Source organism: Pipistrellus hanaki (assembly GCF_964339955.1).
Source record: "Pipistrellus hanaki genome assembly, chromosome: 8".
Classification (NCBI taxonomy): domain Eukaryota; kingdom Metazoa; phylum Chordata; class Mammalia; order Chiroptera; family Vespertilionidae; genus Pipistrellus; species Pipistrellus hanaki.
The window spans coordinates 21,864,663-21,887,452 of NC_140510.1; the positions used below are offsets into that span (position 1 = coordinate 21,864,663).

Genomic DNA, 22,790 nt, shown 5'->3' on the forward strand with positions numbered 1-22,790 from the left:
AGATAATCATCTCATTGAATAACAAAATAGCTACTAAATTATAATTCTTTCTATTTTCTTTTATTATATTCTCAATCTCTGTTTTCTAAGAGAAGCCGCAAAATCATTTTTACCTTTAACAATGCAAATCATGGTGACATTTTAGTGTTTACATTTTCCTCCTCAAACAAAATACCAAAACAAATACAAAAGCATTATTCTTTAACTTGTTGTTTAAAGTGTGTAAGCTTTTAATCATTAGTACTTCCAATTATTAGATTCTTTACAGTTATAGTATTCTCTTTTAATTTTTTCACAGTTTATGCCTCTTTCTCCAAAATTTTATTACTGTACATTGTTAAGTCGTATTGAGTGCTCACTTCATAGCAGAGACTCTGCAATGTCCCACAGATTAAAAAAATATTCCTGGCCTTCAGGATGTTAGCATTTTAATGAAAATCACACATTTATTATTATATTACTTTATATTGTCATAGCACACTTGTAAGAAAACTATTATCATTCTCTTTTCATAAACAATATAAGATTCATGTGCATTAACTTTCTTAATTAAATTTACATATTTTGTCTTCCTGTTTATAAAACATGTGCTCTTTCTAAGACTCCAGGCTGAGTGCACCAAATAAAAATTTAAGGAAAATTCAATGATTTAAAACAAAGTTCTTAATTTAAAGTTTTTGGATAAATCTTACACTTTTCAACAAGAATCAAATGACAGTTGAGATCAAATCAATTTCTACCTAGAAGTGAAAATAAGGTTATTTATGTCTGTGAACAAAACAAAATAGTGTTTACCTTCAAGGAACAATTATTTTCATTTAAATGCCTAGATATTTTGCCTGAACTAAAGCATAGCTTCTGGTATGGCAAGAACAGTAATAATGCAGATGTCATAATAATCATCCCTTCCAGAATCTGATTTTATGCAATGTACAATTCTAAACAGTATCAATTATAATTAATTCAACTTTCATAATAACTCTACTAGATTAGTATACTACTATAAAATAATTTTACAGTTAAAAACATTGAAGCAAAGAGAGAGTAAGTAGGTTTCCCTGGATCACAGAATGAATAGTGGCCCCAGGTTATGGATCAAGCACTGATTTCAGTCTCTTAAATTAATCTCCTTTCCATGGAAAAATTTAGTGTTCCCTTCCTTGACATTCAGATAGGGCACTTAAAGTAGGAGAGTGAAATTGAATAGCCAATTCACTTATGTTTTTATTTACACACAAATTTGCATAAGAATAGAGACATCCCCTGTGAATAAAAAAGGTAGAAATTTTGTCTGGAATAAACATGTTTTTCCTTCCATTTCTTCCACTATACCACTGTGCTAAAAATGTAGAAACATAAAAGATTTAAAAAAAAATGAACCCATATAATAAACAAGAAAATTAAAGCATACAAAACAAGTATAAAAGGTGATATGTGAATAGAAACAGGGAAATGGAGAAATGGGCAGACAAAATTGCAACATGAAAAAAGCTATAGAGGAATGGAAGTTATTGCTCTCCACAGAATTCTGGATGACCATGATTCCAGCCTATAAATAGGGTGAAAAGCAAAATGAAAGATTAAGAATAGAGTGATTGAGTGACATTACTTTTATAAGTAATGCCACTACCATTTCCCCCATTCCTTGTCCTGAGACCAATAGTATGAGGGCCACATTTGTAAGTAACCTACCAGCACAAAGAATAGAAAACATGAACATGTCGCTGTGTGTGTGTGTGTGTGTGTGTGTGTGTGTGTGTGTGTGTGTGTGTGACATTTTAAACTAAGATGCTTAAATAAAACCTTTTGCTTAACTTCTCAGAAAAAGGTAAGTTTTCTTAACTTCTCAGAAAAAGGTAAATTAAACATATGTCAGACTTCTTTTCAACTATGCAAGAAATAAGAAAACAGGAAAGTAATACATTCAAAATTATTAGGGGAAATTATAATCAAGCTTGAGTTCTATACCAAACTATTTTAACTAACTGTATAGATTGTACATGGCAGGGGGAGTGGAGAAGTATATGTAGGGGTTGGGGTTTATCTCAAAGTTTATCAGCCATCAAATCTTAAGAAGAAATTGAAAGTTGAACTTCAGCAAAAATGAGAAAATAAGTCCAAAAAAATGCCATGGAATCTAAGAAACACAAAATTGAACAAAGCAAGATGGAAAAGAGAAGCTCCATAATAAATCATATGCATTAAACATAAGAAAAAAGCTGTCCACACTGGATCACAAGACTGGAAGTAACATCTCCAGGGGGAAAAAAATAAAAAGAATGAGAAAGATGGAAATACAGATAGAGCAATAAAAGTAGAGAGAGAGAGAGAGAGAGAGAGAGAGAGAGAGAGGGAGACTAAAAATAAGTACATGTAATCCTACCCTTTAATTCTAATATGTCCTAGAATGCTAATAAATGTCATTTATTTGTTTTCAATTTTAAAGTCAGTCTTTAAACAAAGCACAGAGGACTCACTATAATTACAGTATAGAACATTAATATTAAAAAAATAGCAATCCAGCCGAAACCGGTTTGGCTCAGTGGTAGAGCTTCGGTCTGCGGACTGAAAGGTCCCAGGTTCGATTCCGGTCAGGGGCATGTACGTTGGTTGCAGGCACATCCCCAGTAGGGGGTGTGCAAGAGGCAGCTGGTGGGTGTTTCTCTCTCATCCACGTTTCTAGCTCTCTATTTCTCTCCCTTCCTCTCTGTAAAAAATCAATAAAATATACTTAAAAAAAATAACAATCCATATCTATACTAATAAAAGGGTAATATGCAATTTGGTCAGGACATCCTCACACATGACTGAACTGCAGACTGCATGGGGTGACCAGGCCAAAGGGAAGGGGGGCGGGGGGACAGTTAGGGGCAATCAGGCAGGCAGGCAAGCCAGTGAGCTTTTAGAAGCCAGTGGTCCTGTATTGTGAGAGGGATATCTAAATGCCAGTTTAAGTCCTGTTTGGGGATTGGGCCTAAACTGGCAGTCAGACATCCCCCAAAAGGTCCCAGATTGGAGAGGGTGCAAGCTGGGCTGAGAGGACTCCCCCGTGTACAAATTCCATGCACCAGGCCTCTAGTCTTATATAATAAAAGCCTAATATACTAAGTGTCTAGTCGTCCTGTCAACTGTTCAACCAATCAAAGAGTAATATGCTAATGATATGCTAAGGCAGCTCAACTCCTCACTATGATGTGCACTGACCACCAGGGGGCAGATGCTGTGACCAGTAGGTTAGCTTGCTGCTGGGGTCTGGCCAAGTAGGACTAAGTGAAATGGGCCCTCCCACACTCCCTCCCCAGCCCCAGTCATGCACCAGTGGAGTCTCTTGGCCTGGCCTGCACTCTCTCATAATCTGGGACCCCAAGGGGGATGTTGGAGAACCAGTTTTGACCCAATCTTTCAAGCCACCCTCCTCAGGAGGGTGCCAGATGCAGGATTCATGGCTGGAAAGCACGGGCCTCTCCCAATCGGGACTGATTGGCAGCGAGCCCACAGCTGGCTTAGGGGCCAGGATGAGTGGGAGTGGCAGTTAGGAGCTGCAGGTGGTATTGGACTACGGGTTTCAGCCTGATCACTGTAGGTTACGCCAAAGGACCTGTCCTATGCATAAATTTGTGCTCTGGGCCTCTAGTCTATACTAATAAAAGGGTAATATGTTAGACCAAACATCCTCTGGATATCCATCTGGATGTTCTTCCTCACAAAGCTACGGTAGTGGGGACCAAAGCAATAGTGGATAGGGGCGAACAGGAGAGGGCAGTTAGGGGCAATCAGGATGGCAGGCAGGTGAACAGTTAGGAGCTAATGATCCTAGATTAAGAGAGGGATGTCCAACTGCTGATTTAGTCAAACATCCCCTGAGGGGTCCCAGATTGGAAAGGATGCAGGCCCGGCTGAGGGATTCCCCCCATCCAAGCACTAATTTTGTGCTTTGGGATCCTAGTCCTATCTAATAAAAGAGTAATGTGCAAATTAACCATCACTCCATTACATCCACAAGCCATGGCCACAATCCACACCCACCATCCAATCAGGAGCAATTATGCAAATCAACTCCAACCATGATAGCTGCAGCCATAGAGAGAATAGGAGGGAGGCTTAGGTTTCCCTGGCTATGGGAGGCTTAGGTTTCCCTGGCTATTGGTCTAACATATTACCCTTTTATTAAGCTTTCCACACACCCTGGCAGGCCTAGGTCTCCACTCCAGGCTACAAAGCTTCAATTATAGAAGATAAATAAGTCCCAATAAAAATGGCAGCAATGCAGCTGGAGAGAGAAGGAGGCTAGGGTTTCCCCGGCAATGGAGAAAGCCAAGCTTCTGCAGCCCTGGCCTGTCTTGGCCTCCATTTAAGGCTACAAAGTTTCAATTACAGAAGATAAATAAATCTCAACAGAAATGGCTGCTGCCAAGGAGCGAGCACAAGGCTTGTAGAAGATAAATAAATCCCAGATACCAGAGCCTCCACTTGGGTTGCTGGGGGCATGGCTGGCCTGCAAACCACCACAGGCCCCTTGCCCAGGCCACCCCATTCCCCAAGAGACCCCCCACCCTGATCAGGGACACCCTTCAGGGAAAACCAGCTGGACCCCACCCGTACACCACGTCTCTATCCTATCTAATAAAAGTATAATATGCAGATTGACCATAACTCCAACACACAAGATGGCTGCCCCCATGTGGCCAAAGATCCTGTCTCCATGTGGACACAAGATGGCCACCACAGGATGGCCAGGAGGGGAGGGCAGTTGGGAGGGACCAGGCCTGCAAGGAAGGGCTGTTGTGGGCAATCAGGCCAACAGGGGAGGGCAGCTGAAGGTGATCAACCCTGCAGGTGAGGGCAGTTAGGAGTGTACAGGACTACAAGGGAGGGCGGTTAGGCGCAGATAGGCTTGCAGGGGAGCAGTTAGACACCAATTAGACTGGCATGGGAGTGGTTAGGGGGTTATCAGGCTGGCAGGCAGAAGCAGTTAGAGGCAATCAGAAAGGCAGGCAGGTGAGCAGATAGGAGCCAGAAGTTTTGGATTGTGAGTGAAATGTCCAACTAACCAGTTAGGCCTGATCCCACCCTCGACGTGTCCCAGATTGGAGAGGGTGTAGGCTGGGCTGAGGGACACCTCCCACCCATGCATGAGTTTTGTGTATTGGACCTCCAGAATGACTGTACTAGAACAACTCGAATGATGACCAGTCACTATGACACATCCTGCTGGTGACCAACCAGCCTGCTGATTGGGACACTGATTGGCTCCCCTCAACATCCCTTAGCTCCTCACCCAGGTTGGCCCCACCTCAGATCAGTCCCCCTTGGGGTGGGCTGGCCAGAACCCACCTGTGCACAAATTTGTGCACCAGTCCTCTAGTGTAAAAATAAAAGTGGAGTTGTCTAAAGAAAATAAGGTTAAAAAGAAGAAAGAATACCATGGAGAAAATGGAGAGTCATTTTATTAGAAAAGTAAATAGAGAATAAGCAAACGTGTTTAGTGTAGAAACCTTTGGCAGGAGAAGAATAGGGGAAATATAATGATTGCATATCAGCAAATGAATGCATGATATCAAAAGCTGACAAATAAAAAATTAGTTGTTTTGAAATGTCACCTAGAATGTTTGCTAATAACCCCATAAAATAATAATAAACAGAAATAAGAGATTTGCCTGCAAAATGTGACTGGAGGTGGAAAGGTTGAATTAGGAGATATTGCTGCTGATAACAGTCTTTTTTTATATTAGTTGCTTTGGTGTTATAAGTATATTGTTTCAGAAATAAAATGTATTTAAAAAATTTAGACACAATCAATAAATAATAAGAATTTACCTAAAGTATAGAATTCAGAGTCTAATGGACTGACTGCTCTCTGACTTAAGAAAAAGGCTATGCTGGTTAGGTTTTTAAAGTAGCCCACATTGAAGCACAACACATTTCTGGCTTCTATGCCAAAACATGTCACCACTAGGAATAGGTGATTGAGTGAACCTAAGAGCTCTAACACTGAGAACCAGGGATCTCTTCTGTTTAACCACCTGAGTGTATCACTTAGGGGGATGAGAATGGTAGTTCCTTTGCCAGCCTCTAAGACCTAATGTGTCTTGAGCAGTAACTCTATGGCAACATTAACACTAAACAGAACAGGGAGTAAGTGATTTTTTAAGATAACATCCGCAAATTCTCCTATGTTTCAGTCAGCTAAGATATAACTTATAAGGACCCTAGATCCTATCCATATAAAACTGAACATGTTGCCGGGACCGGTTTGGCTCAGTGGATAGAGCGTCGGCCTGCAGACTGAAAGGTCCCGGGTTCGATTCCGGTCCAGGGCATGTACCTTGGTTGCGGGCGCATCCCCAGTAGGGGGTGTGCAAGAGGCAGCTGATCGATGATTCTCTCTCATTGATGTTTCTAACTCTCTATCCCTCTCTCTTCCTCTCTGTGAAAAATCAATAAAATATATTTAAAAAAATAATAATAAAATAAATAAATAAATAAATAAATAAAAATAAAACTGAACATGTTAACAAATCTCTATGGTAAAACAATAAAAATGTTATTTGTGGTTGCATTGTTCTTATTGCTCTAGGAGATTAGGGGAAAAAATAAGAAGAAAAACACTTATCTCCTTAAACCACTAGAAGATAGCCACCCTATGGCAGACTCAAGGTATTATCTACTGGTCCAATTATACTTTTCAGGGGTAGTGCACAGTCAAGAAATAAGTAGGAAAAGGACTAAACACAAAAAGCCATGGCCTTGAGGACAATGGCCATAGAATCCAGGGTCCATCAAGGACTATGAGGGTTTGGGTAAAGGCAGTGACCAGCATGAAACAATGACCAGCATGAAACTAGGACCACAAGTATCCTGGAAAAAACTATTTAGGTTCACCTCTAGGTCTTGGTCAAGATTCTTCAAACTACCTAATAATATTCTGCCTCAAATACAAAATTCCCTATCAGGTTTTTAAATCATTATATAAACTACATTGATTCTACCTACTGATATTTCTTTTTTAACCTCCCTTTAATACATGCATTTAGCCTACTCTTATCACATCATAATTTTCCACTAATGTTGATCATCTGTTGTATGTAAAGCCCTAACTTTGATAATGAAAACATGACAGAAGGCAAGTCAAACAACATATCTGCCTTTATAGATGTATGTTTTTGTGAGAGAGACACACAAGAAATAACAAATAGAGAAGAAATAATGGAAATTCCTATAAACTAGTAGTAAAAATCAAACTTACTGAAAATGTGCAAAGGGCTTGATTAAGCATTTATACAAAGAGATGCAAACAGCCAACAGATATATGAAAAGATACTTAACATCAATAATAACAGGGAAATAAAAATAAAAACCACAATGAGATATAACTTCACACCTGTTAGGATGACAATCATCATAAAAAAAATAACAATATTGGAAAGGATGTGGAGAAATAAGAACTGTTGGACACTCTTGCTGGGAATGTAAAATGGCATAGCCACTACAGAAAACAGGATTGCTAAAAATATTAAAAATTGAACTACCATATGACCTAGCAGTCCCTTTCTGGATATGTATCCAAAAGAGCTAAAGTCAGAATCTAGAAGAGATATCAGCATTCTGATATTCATTGCATCACTATTCATAACAGTAAAGGTATGGAAACCCATAAATGTCCTTCATAGAATAAGTGGATAAAAAATGTGATACACAATATATGTATTAGTAGAATAGATGATAGATAGATAGATAGATAGATAGATAGATAGATAGATAGATAGATATCATATACACACATACACACAATGGATTATTATTCAGCCTTTAAAAAGAAGGAAACAATCTGTTGTGGGGATGTTAAAATGAGGGAGTATATACATAGTGGGGGGTAAAAGGTATATAGGAAATCTCTGTATTGCAATCTTACTATGAAACAAACTGCTCTAACAAAACAAAGTCTTTAAAAAATGGAAGATAAAAGAAAATTTTGCCACATGCAGCAACAGGAATTAAATTCAAGGATATTATGCTAAGTGAAATTTGCCAGTCACAAAAGGACAGATACTATATGATTTCACTTATATGAGGAATCTAAAATATTTAAATTCATTGCAATAGGAAGTACAATGGTCGCTGTCAAGGGCTGAGGGGAGGGAGAAATGAGGAGTTGCTATTTAATAGGCATCAAGTTTAATTTGCACAAAATGAGTAAGTTCTAGAGATCTGTTGGCCCTACAGTGAACAATACCTTACAGTGTGCTAAAAAAACTTGTTAAGAAGATGTGTATCATGTTAAGTTTTCTTATGATCATAAAGATATAACTGAAGACTGCTATTAGTGATATGAAGAATATAGATACAATTCCATTATTTATTTTGTTGGCTTCTTTACCTTTGTGCATAATTCCACCATAATTCCATCATTGCAGAAGTATAAGCCCACCCTCAGTTAAATATTTCAGACTAGAATCTCTCACACTGACCCTTTGTTCTCATTGGTTCTATGGCCTGTACAGACAGAAACATACAGTTTTATTTTATTGCTTGTTTACTTGTTTCTATTCTTTTCACTTGTTTAAATTTAGACTCCTTATCCAGAAATAAAAGCTCCTGACAGCAAGGATCCTGTCTTGTACTTCTTTGTATTCTTCACAATACTTTGCATTCTTTTGAACTGAGCATAATGTAGAAATTCCCTAAATACATGTTAAATGATTGGGAAAATAAATATCCCCCCAGATATCTCACATGATAACTCATAACTTTAAAAGCATTTCAATAAACCCATCTCTCCCAAACCCTGTTGATATTATCTTTTAAAAATATTATCCTTTATAAAGATTCCTTTAATGTAATTTTTCTTTTGATGGTGTAATTAGTGTTTCAATTCACATTTGCTTATCTCACGTTGTTAGTAACATGAATACATGAGAATCTTCAGAAATTACCAGAATTCAAAAGCTGTTTGCTTAAGTTGCTACCAGATAATTTTAATAACTATTTCACTGTTATGGACTGAATTGTGTTCCCCGAAATTCACATGTTGAAGTTCTAACTCCCAGTATATCAGACTGTGACTATATTTAGATACAGGGCTTTTAACGAGGCAATTAATTTAAAATGAGGCCATTGGGGTAGGTCACAATCCAGCATAACTAGTGTCCGTATAAGAGGAGGAAATTAGAATACAGACACACAGAGTGAAGTCCCAGGGAGAAGATAGTCACCTATAAGAGGTCTCAGGAGAAATAAGAAATTCCCACACCACAAGCCTACAGAATAATGAGAAAAGAAATTTCCATTAAGTCACTCAATCTGTGGCCTAAAGTGTTTTGATTGAGTGCTTTTTGCTTCCTTTTTTTCCAAATTGCTAATTTGATTCTTGCTTCATCTACTCTACTTTTTATTCCCTGTAAATTATTATTCATTTCAGTTAGTATATCCTTCATTTCTGACAGATTATTTTTTGTGGTTTCTATGGCAGCTCTAGCAAACTAATACATTTGCTAATAGAGACAGTAAAGAATATGATGAAATATGAAACAATAATTATTCAAGTAGCATAAATATAAATTGTTTTTACCACACAGTCTTCAAAATCTTCACTCAAAGAGGGGGAGAGTGGGAGAGGGGAAAGAGAGAGAGAGAATGAATTTACTGAAACCTAGTAAGTTCCAGGGCCTTTTCTAGGCTCAGAACATAAGCAAATCTGATTGTCTCACTTAATCATCATAACTGAGAGGTAATGTGTTAAAACATCTATTAAAGATAAGCAACCAGAAGGTGAGAAGATGACCTTCCCCAGGGTCACACAGAAGTGTGTTCATCTCAGTTGATAGTACTAGAATTTCAATGCTCTTTCCTCTGCATTGCTCTGTGCATAAAATAGTAACCCACTGAAACTGATAACATTATACTTTATAATGCAAAGGTTATTTGATAAATATGAACTTAAAGTTTCATCCCAAATTAAAGAAAGTTGCAATATATATTTCAGTAAATACATTTTAAAATTAGAAGTATAAAGTTTTAATAACACTTTATTACTTAAATATATCATCAAAGTTAATAACTTACTTTTAAAATATTTAGAATATGGATTTTAGCAAATTTCACCACGATTGTTGAGATTCATTTTAAAGTTAGATTTTTCTCAAACACTAGCCCTTTATGTTTAAAATAGAAACTCTAACAAGATGCCTTGTTACATTTGAGTTTCAGGTAAATAAAAATAACTTTTAGGGCATACTTATACAAAAAATGTTTGTTGGTTATTTGAAATTCCAGTTTAACTGGATGTCTGGTATTTTCTGTGGCAATTATATTATCTCTATTCTTTTCAAAATCCCAACATTTACAAGAAAGCAATGAAAATGTCATATGCAAACAAAGAGAATAGAAGAGGAGTCCATGGCTATTAAAAATAGTAGGTGGAAAGTAGATTATAATTGTTGACTGGCTTGACAGATAAAATGAAAATCTAGACCTGCAATGGGAGTCCAGGTGCAAGTGAATGTGCACTGTGGGAATTTAGAAGAGATCAGAAATTGAAGAGTTTAAGACCTCTAAAATAGATAAATGCAACAACAAAAAAGATGATTTGTTTAGTCTAATTCGAAGCAGTTAGAAAATGGTTTACACAGCTAAGTGGTCTTTCTGAAGTCTGGTCAAAGATGGAAGATTTATTCTCTGAAGAAGATGACCACACCACGAATGACACTGAAAATAAAAGGCAACTGAGGCTGTGAATATCATATTAAATGCAGAGATTAAATGATAATCTATATCAGTGGCTCTCATACTTGAGTGTGAATTAGAGTCAGCTGAAGGGCCTTTCAAGCTTTCTGGGCCCCACTATCAGGTTTAAAATTCAATAGGTCTGAGGTGGGGCTTGATAATTTGCATTTCCAACAAGGTCCCAAGGTGAAGCTGATACTTGTTGGTCAAGAGGTCTCCACCTGAGACAAACATCAAAATCACCAGGGGGACCTTTAAAAAGAAACACCTGGTAGCCACTCTGAGATTGTTGTGGTCTGAGGCATGACAACAAGATTTTTCAAATCTTCCTAGGTAATTCTAGTGTGCAACTAAGATTAAGGATCACAGGCCTAAATGCTAAATTATGAGACCTCTACTCTATATCGCTTTCTCCAATCTCTAAGGAAACTGGCATCTAGACCAATATCCCCATAGAAGAGATAAAGGAGTTTCAGTTTTGTTAGAAATTGTCCCCCCAATACTCTGAAGAATCTGATTATTGGGGAAATCTTCATCTCCAATATGGTTCAATATAGCTATTTTAATAATGTAACAATTACATAAGTTCTGCCTCTTGAATTCAGATTTTTTTTTATCACTTTTAGAAAGCTGAAGCACCAGCCAAGAAACACCAAATAATTAAAGAAAAAATACACCATAACCAAGAGTGAAATTAAATAAATAAACAGGAAAAAAAATACTCAGGGGGGATAAAAGCAATAGAAATCAAACCAAAACAAAATACACATAATTTAAATCGTCATTATTTTTGTTTATAGATTTAACTGTTGATAGATATGTATTGCCATTTTATTGTTCATACTTTTTTTAACTTTGTTTATATTCTTCTTTTTATTTGTTTTTATTTTAAAATATATTTTTATTGATTTCAGAGAGGAAGGGAGAGGTAAAGAAAAATAGAAACATCAATGATGAGAGAGAATCATTGGCCATTTCCTGTGTGGCCCCACAACCTGGGCTTGTACTCTGACTGTGAATTGAACCATGACCTCCTGGTTCATAGGTTGATGCTCAACTACTAAGCAACACAGGACTCTACTTCCTTTTATACAAATATGTAAAAAAAAAAAAAAAAAAATCAATTATGTATAGAGAGGAAGAGAGAGGGATAGAGAGTTAGAAACATCCATGAGAGAGAAACATCCATTAGCTGCCTCCTGCACAACCCCTACTGGGGATGTGCCCGCAACCAAGATACATGCCCTTGACCAGAATCGAACCCGGGACCCTTCAGTCCACAGGCCAAGCTCTATCCACTGAGCCAAACCGATTTCGGCTACTTCCTTTTTTAAAAAAAAACTCTTTAACATTTCATGTAATGCATGTTTGGTGATAATTAATTCCTTTAGCTTTCTTTTGTCTAGGAACCTTTTTATATGTCCCTCAATTTTAATGATAACTTTGCTGGGTAGAGTATCTTGATTGTAGGTTCTTACTCTTCAACACTTTGAATATTTCTTGCTAATCCTTCTGGTCTTTAAAGATTCTGTTGAAAAATCAGTTGATAAAACTCCCATGTTGATAACCAACTGCTTTTCTCTTGCTGCTTTTAAGAATCTGTCTTTGTCTTTAACCTTTGGCATTTTAATTTTAAGGAGTGTTGTTATGGACTTCTTTGAGTTCATCTTGCTTGAGATGTCTGACATTTTCTGGACTCCTATGTCTATTTCCTTTACCAGATTAGGAAAGTTTCTGTCATTCTTTTTCAAATTCTTGCTCTCTCTTTTCCTTCCACCCACCCCTCCATCGCACCCCCACAATGCTATTGTAGGCATGCTTGACATTGTCCCAGAGTCTCCTTACACTATCTACTTTATAATTCTTTTCTTTTTTTTAATGTTTTGAATGAGAGCTTTTTGCTTCTTTTTTTTTTTTTCCAAATTGCTAATTTGATTCTTGCTTCATCTACTCTACTTTTTATTTCCTATAAATTATTATTCATTTTAGTTAGTATATCCTTCATTTTTTATTGCTTATTTTTTGTGGTTTCTATGTCCTTTGTTATGCTGTTTAAGTTCGCACTAAGTTCACTGAGTATCCTTACAATAAGAGATTGGTCTAGTAGATTGTTTATCTGCTTGTCTCCATTTTGTTTAGTTCTTTTTCTGGCATTTTGTTCTGCTTTTCATTTGAGATCTATTTCTTTGTTTCCCTCATTTTGGCAGCTTCCCTGTGTTTCTAAGGGTTAAGTAGAACTGCATCATCTCCTGAGCTTGATAAATTGGCCTTGTGTAGTAGGTTTTCTGTAGTGTCCAGTGTCATAGCCTCACTTATCATCTAAGCTGGATACTGCAGGTATGACCCCTCCACTATCTGCACATTCTGCTGTAGTTGAGCCTTGATTGCTATTGGGATGTCAATGGGAGGGATTTATCCACAGGGCTGCTGGCACCATGACAGGCTTCAATCACAGACTACCAACCACTGTGGAAGATCAGGGGCCCACCCAACAGAGCAGGACTTATTTCAGCAGGGCTCTGGTGCCACTGAGTCTGCTCCTTGAGTATGTCTCTTGTGTATGTGATTGGGTGATGTTTCAACATGTTCTTAAGTAGTCAATCAGGTTCTCTGACTCTGGAGAATCCCAGAATGTGCAGGCCAAGTTCATCAGCCAACCGCCATTTGCCAGAGGCCACCTGGTATAAGCTACAAAGCCATTTATAGATGGCTGCTACTTGTAATCTGCTTGGAAGTACCCAGGTAAAACCAAGTGGTGAACCAAGGAGGGCTGCTGCTAGTGTCTGACCTGGGGCCATTTAGCAAGATGTATAGGATATGATGAGCCCAGATGCTGTTTGTTTAAGAGAGTTTAGCAAAGTCTAAAGTGTGAGCCAGAACAGGCCATTCATACGGAAAAGCCACTGGAAACACCTTGTGTAGGTATGCAAGTTGGGTAGGGAATTTAGGGAATCACCAGAGTGTGGGTAACAGTGTTAGCCAGGTTGGTGGAGACTCAGATATATCAGACTGCCTGCCTGCCTGCTGTTGTGAGGGCTTAAGAAAGAAATAGCACTTTTGTCTGGGAGAAAGCTGCACAATCCATTTCTTGCCTAGATACCAGAAAATTCAGTTCCTCCCTATAATGTATCTTGTGCCAGCTGGGCTGCTGTCTCAGTGTTGGAGTTCAGAGGGAGGGAGTCTGAATAAGTCCATAAATGGGTCCTTTAAAAGGAACTGCTTGGAACTCCAGAAGCCCCCCATGTTATTCAGCTACAATTCCCACTGGTTTTTATGGCCAGAAGTTATGGGGACTGCTTTTCCTTACACTGGAACCCTGGTGTGGGGGGCCTTGTAGGGGTTGGGACCCCTCATTCTCATGAACTCCTCTGAAGCTGAAATATCCCTCCTGATTTTTATCTGCCACATATAAGTCTGGGTCTAGCCAGTTCCACATCTCTGTTCCACCTATCAGTCTTGATGTGGCTTCTTCTTTAAATCCCTAGTTGTAGGACTTCCATTCAGCTGGACTCAGGTTGTTCTGCTGTTTAGTTGTGATTTGAAGTGATTGTAGGAGGATGCAAATATCACATTTTCCTACACTGCCATCTTGACTGAAGTTCAATATTCTCAGATTAATAATAGGCATTGCATTCTTTAAAAAAAAAAAAAATATATATATATATATATATATATATATATATATATATACACACAATATATAATTGATTTTTTTACAGAGAGAAAAGGAAAGGGATAGAGAGAAATATTTATGAGAGAGAAACATCTATCAGCTGCCTCCTGCACAGCTCCTACTAGAGATGTGCCCACAACCAAGGTACATGCCCTTGATTAGAATCAAACCTGGGACCCTTCAGTCCGCAGGCTGATGCTCCACCCACTGAGCCAAACCGGTTAGGTCAGACATTGCATTCTTAAAGCAAGAGCAAAATAGCATTTAAAAAGAAACTGTGAAATCAAAATTTAAACTCAGATTTTAGCCGAAACCGGTTTGGCTCAGCGGTAGAGCGTGAGTCTGCGGATTGAAAGGTCCCGGGTTCCATTCCGGTTAGGGGCATGTGCATTGGTTGCAGCCATGTCCCCGGTGCGGGGTGTGCAGGAGGCAGCTGGTCGATGTTTCTCTCATTGACGTTTCTAGCTCTCTATCTCTCTTCCTTCCTCTCTGTAAAAAATCAATAAAATATATTTTAATAAAAAGAAAATAAATAAATAAATAAACTCAAATTTTAAAACTCTTATAACTGAAATAAAAAAATTGATACAAAATTGAAAGTTAAAAAAAATCCTCAATTAAATAAAAAAGTAAAAGGAAAAAAAAAAGGTAGTTCACTGCCTAAGTTATATGATTTTAGAAAGAGATATTTGAGAAACAGAGGGGATAAAAAACATTTAAAAAATTAACACCATTTTCAAGAACTGAAGAATATTAGTTTGCAGGTTAAAATAACCAAACTCATTCCCAGAAGAAAAAAGAAAAAAAGAAAAGATGAAAAGATGAAAACAGACACACATTATTATGAAATGCCAGAATAATAAGGACAAAGAAAAAGAGTTCATGTTTCCAGAGAGAAAAAAAAAATAGTTAATAATAAAAGGGTACACAGGCAGAATAGCAGTGGACTTCTCAAATGTAGCATTAAATTTGAGAGAGACAATTAAGCATACCTTGGAAGATTTGAAACAAATTTCTTCCAGTCTTTTTTTTTTTTTCCTAATATATTTTATTGATTTTTCACAGAGAGGAAAGGAGAGGAAAGAGTGCTAGAAATATCGATGAGAGAGAATCATCAACCAGCTGCCTCTTGCAGACCCCCTACCGGGGATGTGCTCGCAACCAATGCACATGCCCCTGACCGGAATGGAACCTGGGGCCTTTCAGTCCACAGGCCAACGCTCTATCCACTGAGCCAACCCAGTTTTGGCAGATTTCTTTCAGTCTTGATTTCCATTCTCAATTGCTATGGACTGAATGTTTTGCCACCCCTCCCCCCCCAAACACACAAAAAAATCATATATTGAAACTCTGACTCACCATCCCAGCCAGTGGGATGGCATTGGGAGAGTAATTAGGTCCTGAGGGTACAGCCCCCAGGATGAGATCACTGGGTCTTATCAGAAGAAGAGATCTAGCCCTCCCTCTTTCTCTGATTTCCTCCACGTGAAGATACAATATAAGGATATGCCGCTTGCAAACAAAAAGCAGACTGTCCCAACCTTGGATCTGCCAGCGCCTTAATCTTGGATTTCCCAGCCTCTTCTACGGCGAGAAGCTGTGAGAATAAACATTTCTTTGAGTCACCAAGTCTGTGACAATTTGTTACAGCAATCTGAACAGACTAAGACACCAACCAACTGAATGTGAGGGTAGAATAAAAGCACTTTCAGGCTTTGTCTTGATAAATTTACCTCACAAGTACCCTTTCTCAGAAAGCTTGCTGGAAGCTATACTTCAATATAACAAGATAGTAAGCTGGGAGATATATTATCTAGAAAACAGAGAAGATAGACAAACAGAACCCCACCCACGTAATGGTAAATACAGATCCAAGGATGACAGCAGCAAATCTGGATGCAAACTGCAGCAAGAAATCAGAGAATTCCAGAAGTGCATGTTGGAGAGAGGGCTTAAGAGCACTGAGTTTTCAGCTCCTGCATTACTAAGAGCTCAGTCACCACAAATGTTACATTACCAAAATAAAATCCATTTTCTTTTTTTCCATCTATGCTCCTTCCCCAGTAAATATCTGTTATAGATTTAATGTGTGGGATGCCCCAGATGCATATGTTGAATTTTAACCCCTAAAGTGGGGTGCTAGGGAGGTGATTAGGTTGTAAGAGGGGAGTCTTCATGGATGGAATTAGTGCCCTTATAAAAACACACACACTCAAGAGAGCTCTCAGCCCTTCCAATGTGAGACAGCAAGGCCACCTGGCTTTCTGTTAACTAGGAACTGGGTTCTCACCAAGATAGAAAGTCTGTTGGTGCCTCAGTCCTCTGAACAATGAGAAATAAATATTTGTTGTTTAAGCCACCCAGTATCTTTCGTTAGAGCAGCCTAAACCAACTAAGACAGCTTCTCATAAAGAATAGCCCCCACTCAGTCATTAAAAGTAAATACCAGACAGGCATCTGTTTCCCCCACCTTGCCTCCATGGCCTCTCCCAGGTACCTATTCATTCCATGCAAGTCCACTTAAGACCTCACCCTTATCTCATCAAAGGAATATTTCATTTCCCTCCATTCCCACTGAAACTGCTCAGCTCAGTGCCTTATCAATTCTCATCCTCCTATCATTGCTCAGGAGACACTAGAGTGATCTTTCCAAAATGCAAATTGAAGCATGCCATCCTGGTGCTGAAACCTCTCCTGGCTTCCCTTGTCAAAGCATGGCACAAAGGCCTTCTATTATTTGATGCCCACTTAACTTTCCATCACCTGATCTGTTAACAGCGCCCAGTGCTCCGTGTTCCAGGAATATTGAATTGCAGTCAACATTCAATTCCCAAGGATAGATTAACCATGTTTCAGAAAAGACATGAATGACAATAACCAGAAGAAAAATAATTAAAACTATTGTGAATATGAGAAATATCTTCCCATCAGAATGAGTCTATCATTCATAATTACATAGAAACCATTCCGTTTTTACACTGTACCTATCACAAATCAGAAACGCCCCTCCAGCTGGAGAGTCAGACATGTGGATGTCTGCCTACAGCTGTCCATTAGCCTGTGAGTTGGTCTTCTGGTGCCGGGGAAGCTCTGCAGTGGCTGAAGCCCTGTGCAAAGCTCTGCGTCTTAGGGCAGTGACAGAACTAGATGTCTCTTTGCTCTTCCTTCCCCTAAGAATTGTTTCAATTTTCTTTTCATCTTAAACAGAGAATTTGGAGAACAGTGGAAGTAGGATGGAAAACACTGGCAGAACAAAGTCAAGAATTCTGCTTTGAAGCCTCTGTGACCTTGAACTGACAGATATGACCCTAACTTCCTTCCATTCAGTGTTATATTGAGACATTTGCCTCATTGAGAGCTGAGGGGGCCGTCTGGGGTTATAGGGAAAAAAAACTGGAGAATGGCAGGTAATTTAATTTCTGAGTTAATGGCTTGACTGTGTTGCTAGTGAACTTGAATTCTTGTGCAATGATGAAGGTGAAATGACAGTGAGAAGAAAGAGTAAGCTGACAAAAACAAGGCAACTCCAAATAACTGCTTGCAGGGATGTTAAAAAAATTTTTAAAAAAGTAAAGTTTATTTAATGCAAACTGATGTTATCTAAGATTGTCTTCATTAGAAAAAGGATCAAAGAAGAGGGGCAGGGAAAGGAATGGATGCAGAATTACTCAACTCCAGTAACAGAGCAGATGATTTGAATATTTTAATTACATACATTTGAATTAAATATTCAATTTGCATCCCAGTTGTGTTTGTGTCTGCACTGTTTTATCTGTTTCCCCTTACCATGTCCCCTAGATACCAATTAGTAGAGTTGAAAGTATTTATAATTTTCCAAATGATTGTCAGGCATTTCTATACCTTTCTGTATTTTTAGTCAGTTTACTTCCTCCATCTGAAATCCTTAACTGCCACTGCTATACCCACCTACATTTTGATTATGTGAATAATGGATACATATACAGATTTATAGACTCAGCTCAAATGGTACCTCTATTTAGAAACTGTAGTTGTCCTCAAGAGGTAGAGTGGCTTCACCTAATCCTTTGTGTTGTTGTTCTGTAGTCTGTTTATAATTTTATTATAATACTAGAGGCCTGGTGCACAGTATTCTTGCATGGAGGTGACAGGGTTGTCCCTCAGCCCAGCTTGCACCCTCTCCAAACTGGGACCCCTCAGGGGATGTCCAACTGCTGGTTTAGGGGCATTAACTCCAGCCATTAGGAAAATAACACAGAATGTCCTGATATACAAACCGTGTGGTTTTATTTTAATAATAATGGCCATTCCTTTAAATAATATCTGCTTACATACAATACAGCTGATACTATGTGAATTCACAATATTAATATAAAAAAACCATAGAAAGTTGCAACAGAAATAACCTTGAATTGACTAGTCCAAACTTTTATAAATATTGGAATCCTCTTTTCAAAGATTTTGAATACTTTTTGTCTTAGGAAGCTTAACCAATTTTTGAGGCAACCCATTTTCTGTGAAAGGATGGGGGATTCTGGCAGCAGGCACCTCAGGGATGGGCTGAAAGGACTGGGGACTCTGGCGGCAAGTGCATGGAGTGACCCCCCTGGACTGGGGGACTCCAGCAGAGCTGACAGGCCTGGACACTGCCATCTTGTGGCTATGGGCACTGCCGTATTTGTTATGGTGTGACGGTCAATTTGCATATTCCCTCTTTATTCTATAGGATTCATAATCCTATAGTACCTTGTTTTTACATGTATGTCTCCTTTTTTAAAATGCAAGACTCTTTAGGGCATGAATTATTATGTCTTTTTAACTTTTATCCTCCATACATATACCAAGGCTAGTCATATGAATGGTATTTCAGGCTGGTTGAGTTATTGGAGTAGGTGAGAGAATGTGGCTTAGAATCACACAAATTTGACTGACATTTACTCTTTGGGTACCTTACTTTGATTTTTAGTATTCCTCTTATCATCCATAAATGAGGTAAATTTTACTAGCCTTATATAATCTACGACATATTTAGCCAAGCATCTTAAATGTTAAGGACAGTCATTGATAGCTCTATGGAATAAAAGAATGAGAAAAAAAGAATAGAAAATATGAAACATACATATGGCTCTACTGATTATAAAATATAAATAATGTCAATAGGAATGTGTGTGGAAATACTTTGTCAGAATGATGAATGAATCTGCACTATTTTTTCTATGATTTTATACTACTTATCTTGTTGCTAGCAGAAAAGTGCCATCCCCACATGTGCCTCTTTGGCATAAGAATTACTTTGAGCTGATTATTATTTTTTTTAAACCTACACAAGAGAAGCTCTGTGTACAGAGTAGAAGTTGCTCTTTGTTCGAGAAATTTACATTTGAAAGGGGGCCTACACCAGAAAAAAAAGCTTTTATCAGTGATGACTTTTTCATCTGTGCACGGCAGGGGGTGTTTACCAAACATTTCTACTCACTTTCACATGAATTGCCTCCCTGCTTTGAAACCACAGAATTCTCCCTATCTCTTTTCTTATGCAGGATGCTATATAAGACTCAATAGTCTGGTTGCCTTTTGAATCTCAAAGATTTGTGGGGTTCTTGTACAGAATTGTTTATGTTTATTCTTCTTTTAATTTATCTTTTTTAATTTAATTTTTTATTATTAAAATTATTACACATCTCCTTTTCCCCCCATTAACCTCTCCCCAGTCATTTCCACCCCCTAGCACATGCCCATCCCCTACTGTCTGTGTCCATTGCATCCAAGTTCTTTGGTTGTTCACTTACCCTCCCCACTCCCATCCTACTCTTCCTTCCCTCTTTTATTACTAGAGATATCAGCCAAGAATTTAGAAGGGTAGAGGGAAATTATTTTTCTTCCCCTACACTAGTCATTAGTAGTAGAAATTCTTGGCAGTGGAAAAAAAAATATGCTAATTGTCTGGTAATTATGCCAAAGGTGATCACCAAGTTCAAGTCATACATAAATTACCTATTAATATAAAGAAAATTAAATATTGTAATTCATATTTAAACCTATCACCATTTTAAAAAAATGAGACTAGTCATGTTAAAAGTAAAAGCAAAAGCAAACATTTTTTAAACTTTGATTTACCCATTGTTTAAGACAAAGTTTTTTTATTTTGTTTTTTAATATATTTTAATCATTTTTTTATAGAAGAAGGGAGATAGAGAGTTAGAAACATTGACGAGAGAGAAACATCCATATCAGCTCCCTCCTGCACACCCTACTGGGGATGTACCCACAACCAAAATACATGCCCCTGACTGGAATCAAACCCAGGACCCTTCAGTCCACAGGCCAACACTCTATCCACTGAGCCAAACCAACTTCGGCAGGACAAAGTTTTAAGAGAATAATTTTTCACCATAAAGTATGCCATCCTGGTGCTTAAACCTCCCTAACCCTAACCCTAACCCTAACCCTAACCCTAACCCTAACCCTAACCCTAAAGAGACTCAGCTTAAGCAAAGTCTAAGCAGGGCTAAATTGAATATTGTCTTCCCTGTTTTGTGCGCCCAACCCTCAAAAAAAAGTTCATATGTTGAATTTCTATCTCCCCTCTTGAAAGAGGTTACTAAGGTTACATGAGGTTATAAAGATGGTTCCTTAATATAATAATCCAATAGGACTGTTGTCTTCATAAGAAGAAACACCAGGAAGGAAAGGAAGTGTAGAGGAAAGACTATATGAAGACATGGAGGAAAGCAGGTCATTTACTACACAAGGAGGCCCGTGGAGAAACAAACCAGCTGACACTTTGATCTTGGACTTCCAAATCCAGAACAATGAGAAAATTCATTTTTATTGTTTAAATCACTCATTCTGTAGTACTTTGTTAAGGCATCCCTGGCTGGTTATATATAATACCACATATCTGCTAATTTATTAAGAATAGAACAAAGTATGGGGGGAAGTGAGACGAAAACAGGAATTGAAAGTCCAGCCTAAGAAGCATAATAGGATCCACTGAGTGAAGACACACCCTGAGTTGAAGCAGATCTGGACCTTACTTCTCAAATAGCTTCCAATTACCTAACACCCAATTACTTCTCTGAATCGACTTCTCCCTCTTCCACTGCCACCACACTAGTCCAAGCTATCTCAGCCTCTCCTGACCTTCTATGACTCCTGAAATTTGCAGGCTTTTATTCTTGCCCTCCTCCACTGATCAGTCTTCCAACAATGCCAAGTAATCCTTTAAAACATAAACCAGATTATAAATTCCTATTTAACCCTCAACTGACTATTAGAATAAAGTCTTCAGTCTTTTTAGCAGTTCTTAGTCTGTCTCTCAGATCTCTTCTTGGTTTTCCTCTGCTCTGGAATGAAGCTCCCACCTTCTGACCCACATTAGCCAGCACATGCCAAGGGCTTTTGGCCTTTCAGGCTTTTGGTTTGCTATTTTCTCTTTCTGGAAAGCTCTTTCTTAGAAATCTTCATAAGGATGCATCTTTCTTGTCATTCAAGTGTAAGTTCAAATAGCACCTCCTTTTCAAGGACTTCCTAAAAACCTACTCTGTTTTAGTTCACACTACTTTTTCTTATCTAACATTTTCACATATAGAGTATCCTCCCAATAGGAATACACACTATGAATAATTATAAAGGCAGTGTTCATTAAAATACATTTTATTTTCAAATTAATAGCTATCAACTATTAAAGTATGTACATTTTATTTTCAAATTAATAGCTATCAACTATTAAAGTATGTACATATTTTTGAGGGGCACTGTATATTTGTGCACATATTATCTATCCCAACTAAATTCAAGCTCCATGAGGGAAGGGATTTAAGTTACCTTTTTGACCTCTGTATTTCCAGCTCCTTAAAAACATAATCTAGTTACACAATAATATATAAAATAATCATTATGCTAATAAAAATTCAGATCCTAGAAACTATTTGGGCACATACTAGAAATATCCCCAATGTAGTCACTCTAATGCTTAGCTCATGCTTTGGGCAAAAGGGCTATGTGTGACTGAGTGAGAGAAAGTAATGAAAAATGACAACTTAAAATTATTATCACCTGAGGTTTGGGAAGTTTTATGGACTTTTCTTTTTCTCATTGTTTTTGATATACCTGAATACATGTGGCACTCAAGAATGTATCTCCACTTTTTCTTCTAGTAGTAGCAATGGAGTCTTGAACTTCTAACATTGAGTTTCATCAGTGAACCTGAGGGCAGCAAGTAATGGCTCTGTGTTGCCCCTTCCATGGCAGCCATAATAAACGGGGATATTTCTGAGATTGGTTGCCAGCTCTCTTCTAGATCATGTGGTATGGCTGGAAGATCACGTATCTGAAGGTCAGGGATTAAGGAAGTAGGCCTGGACTCCTCTTGGAGATTGCAAATAATGAGACGATTGATTTAAAACCAAGGTAA

At 38.0% G+C, this 22,790-nt stretch overlaps 1 protein-coding gene across 1 annotated transcript in view; it reads right to left on the bottom strand.

Moving 5' to 3' along the window:
* Positions 1-22,790, bottom strand: part of LRP1B (LDL receptor related protein 1B) — a 1,553,318-nt gene that overhangs the window by 425,431 nt on the left and 1,105,097 nt on the right. The gene's annotated exons all lie outside the window — the stretch shown is intronic.